The sequence below is a fragment of the Rhinoderma darwinii genome, chromosome 2, assembly GCF_050947455.1.
Source record: "Rhinoderma darwinii isolate aRhiDar2 chromosome 2, aRhiDar2.hap1, whole genome shotgun sequence".
In the NCBI taxonomy this organism is placed as follows: Eukaryota; Metazoa; Chordata; class Amphibia; order Anura; family Rhinodermatidae; genus Rhinoderma; species Rhinoderma darwinii.
Window position 1 is genome coordinate 342,700,790 of NC_134688.1, and position 4,208 is coordinate 342,704,997.

The 4,208-nt window shown below is 38.5% G+C and overlaps 1 long non-coding RNA gene across 1 annotated transcript; it reads left to right on the top strand.

The window, feature by feature from the left end:
* Window positions 1-1,807: 1,807 nt before the first annotated feature.
* On the top strand, window positions 1,808-3,084 carry LOC142741293 (uncharacterized). Its single transcript, XR_012881067.1, has 4 exons — window positions 1,808-1,925; window positions 2,203-2,322; window positions 2,767-2,862; window positions 2,975-3,084. It is a non-coding gene; the product is annotated as an uncharacterized LOC142741293 (long non-coding RNA).
* The last annotated feature ends 1,124 nt before the right edge of the window (window positions 3,085-4,208 follow it).

A 4,208-nucleotide genomic window follows, 5' to 3' on the forward strand; every position in this document is an offset into this window, starting at 1 on the left:
GGTCAATCCTGAATATTAGCTGGTATGGCTATGCAACCAACCTACATCAGGTGCTGCTATTGTGATGTCTTGAGATGAGTCTAGATAGTCGTGTATCTTACTGCGTCTATGGTAGTATTGGTTTTATTACAAGATTTAAACTATTTGATGTTTGAATCATGTACATAAATAAATGATTATAAGGAGTATTGCTTTTTTTAAAAAAAATTTTTAGTAATAAAATATTAGTAAGTCCAGGAATAAACAGTCTAATAGCATTCGTCAGACTAAATTGTAGAAGGATAGTGCTAATCCCCTGGAAACGTGTCCTTATTAACAATTGAAATGAATAATTATGTATATAATAATAATAATAATAATAATAATAATAATAACAATAAAAAAGCTAACAATAAAAAGTATTTATTACTAACTCCAATTACTTAGGTTCTAAATTCTGGTTATCAATTAATATAAAAAAAAATTCAACCCTTTAAAATGCCATATGGTCAATTTAACAACCAATACATTGTTTCAGCTTCCAAACCTAATACAATGTTATCAACAGGGGCTCCCAGGTCATGTGATCCTCTGACACTTATGATTGACAATATTCTGTTAAAGGAATACCCTATTTAATAACTAATTTTTCCAGCTAGTTTCATCACAAGTAACGACTCCCTTATAGTTTTCTGGTCTTTCTAGGTCTTGCTGTTGGATTGACACTGTGTTACTTACTGTGTTGCTTATACGGTTAGCGATTTGTCCTATTTTCAGAGAACTAGAGGCGATTAGTCAAATTCTACCTTGACTGTCTCCTGGTTTTATACCAAGGACATTGGTGCAGTTTTGCACCCGGGCATTAAACAACCATGCCCTTTTGGAAAAAATCTAAGAAATATCATGTCTCCCAAATTCCTGATGAAGGAAATCTGATGGGAGACATACCAACTATGGAGGAGCCTAACATCTCGCTCCAGAAGTTTTCTGTCATCAAAGATATGGCAGATGAAAAATACAGCGATCTTAGTCACAGCAAATATTGTGACATTACGTCAAAGAACACCAAGAAGAGCGCATTCAGCCTGCTGACCCGCCTGCGCTCCAAAAATATCCGTAAAAGGTATGTAACTAATAATTCTCATACATTGCTCAGATATCCAGAGCTGTGGTATAACAGTCACTAGATCTTTAATTCTCCCCATATCTTCACAGAAACTTTGGCAGCAGCGCTGTGATCGGCGCTAGAGAACTGGATCGCTATTTCCCAGATAGACGGTTGAGACTATATGTTGCCACCTGGAATATGGAGGGAAAGGTGAGAAGTAATGTACAATATTTATTGTGACCCATCAGTGTGCCCGAGCTCAAGTTGGATGAAATGGGCCAGTAACCATGTCTCTTTAGTTTGTAGTTGAATATCACATAGTCAGGTTATATTCTACCCTATGTCAGTTGAGTTGGCGCTCTTTGTATACAATATTAATGTTTGTATATTTTGAACAGGATTACCCGCAAAATGTGGAGGATCTGCTGTTACCATCAGATGATACGAAAGACATTTATGTTATTGGCGTTCAGGAAGGATGTCCAAACAGGTAAGTCTTCTCAGGTTGTCTTACACCAGCCTATGACTGCAGATGGACAGCAGGGCGGCTGATACAAATTCTCTCTCAATGCTCTACTTATTGTATTATCACTCCTTAATTTTCAAAATGTATCCCCAGAGGTTATTATATGGAGTGTTGATACAGATGAGTTGAGTATCTTAATCTTGTGTCATTTATTAATATGTAAATCTGAAATTGTGTCTTCTTGTAGACGGGAATGGGAGATAAAATTACAGGAGACCCTTGGACCACACTATGTATTATACCACTCCTCCGGGCTCGGAGTCCTGTATCTCACCATCTTTGTTCGACGGGAACTAATCTGGTTCTGCTCAGGTAAGATTCATATTCCTACGTCTACATAAGAAGTGTTGAATGTAGTCATTAGCTGGAACATCTTATTTAGTTATTAGAATTAGATGCCTAAGAGCTTGGCTCTCAGATTCTTGACTTCTGAGTATTGGAGATCTAAAAGTTCACACCACAGTTACAAAGTATGAAATTATGTTCTAGTAATATTTCCATAGTTTAATTGGAAATAATTTCTATTCCATTGTTGCAAGTAGTACTCTTAACCACTGACCCGTCTTTTTGTGTTTAATTTCTTATACAGAGGTAGAGCACACCCATGTAACAACCAGGCTATTCCACCATGTGAAAACTAAAGGAGCCTTGGGTGTTGCCTTCACCGTCTTTGGAACATCATTCCTTTTTATTAATTCACATCTGAGATGTAAGTATTTACAATATTAATATATGACCATGTACAGTTTTACTTTGTATAAAATTGCTGCTATTTGATAATTAACTGAAATATATGGGATGATATGAAGAGATCTGTACTAATAATGTTTTGGTAAAAATAAAAGGTTTGTTCCAGTTTGATCAAACTTTTTCTAATCTATCAATCTCATTCTATGTTGTGAGTGGCCAGTAATACAGATACACGCAGGTACAATTAGTGCAGGAGGGGGTGGCGGCGGCTGGTTTCAGTTGCGCCACCTCCCCCTCAGGGAGGCAGCAGGGCGGACGGTGCGGCCGTATAATCCCTCACACCCACCCCTCCTCTCCATTAGCGGCGGTGGCGCGCTGCAATGTGTTTTTTTGAAAATAATATGCGATTCGGGCCGCCCATATGATCATCCGCTACTGCTAATATGTATTTTTTTGTTGGCAGTTGGGGCAGTCAACAAGAGGATCCAGGACTATAAAACCATCACTGAGGGTCTCCGTCTGCCTCAAATTATTCCGGAAAGAATCAACTCCAATGCCTGTGAGTATTACTTATGTGGTTGAACCTATGGATCCTTTTATCTCTCTATTTGTCTCCGTTGAGTCTAATGCAGTCATGTGCTATAATTTTTTTATTTATTTTTATTCTACAGTGGACGTCACCAGCCGCTTTGATCGGGTGTTTTGGTTTGGAGACCTCAATTTTCAACTTAAAGAGGACAGAAAAAATGTGGAATCTCTTCTGCAGAAGATCCAAGGAAAAGATATGTCCAGTCTCCTCAAACACGACCATCTGAATGAAGCCAAGAACAATGGTATATTTACTAGTAGACCAGTATATCATCAGTGCGGGTCCGACACCTGGACGCTGCACCGTTAAGCTGCTCCAGTGGCCTGCGGGCACCGGATGTTATGCCACACAATGCTATGTACGGAGCCGGAAGCAGTTGGCTCCTTATATAGCATAGCTGCCATGATGCATAACTGCAGGTCTGCCTCCTATTCACTTGAATAGGAGCAGAGTTGCAGTACTGCAGCTCGGCTGCAATTCCGTGGCCGGCGCCAACTGCATCCGACATGTACATCCGGTGCTCAAAGGCACCGGACCAGCTGATTAGTGCAGGGTCCGGGTGTCGGACCACCACAGATCATGTACTGATGACCTATCTGGTGAGTATGTCATCAGTTGTCAGAAGTTGGAAAACCCCTTTAATACCACAACCACTTCCACAGATTAATACAAATCACTGACATGATGGTTGATATGTTCCCCAAATTCTTATATAGTGCTAAAATTATCAATTGTTCCTTTTTTTTTTTAATACTGACAACTTTTTTTTCTTTCAACTTAAGGGTCCATATTTCTAGGGTTCAAGGAGCACACCATTGATTTCCTTCCTACATATAAATTTGACATTGGCAAAGACACCTATGATACATCAGCAAAGCAGAGAATTCCATCATATACTGTAAGATATCTTATTTCCAGGTCTACAGAGCTTGAGAGACAATAGAATCCATGGGCCAGAGCACCCATTATATAATGAATCCCCTCCCCCAATGTAATGAATTGTTATTATTATAGCTGGAAGAGTAATTTCTTATGAACAAAGCTTTCAGTTAATTTTACTTTTATGTAGTGAGTTTGTCATCACAGTTTCCCAGTGTAATATGTCGTTGCCCAGCATGGGTCAAGGATACTTATTTAATGAAATCTGTGTGACCAAGTCAAAAGTAAAATGCAATAAAGTCTCAATATTCTGCAATATAAATAAAGTAGGCCCAACATTTAGGTCTATGTTGTTTTGCAGTTTAATAATCTATTATAATATGATTTCACTAATGATATTTGTTATTTTCATGACCTCTACAGGACAGGGTGTTGTT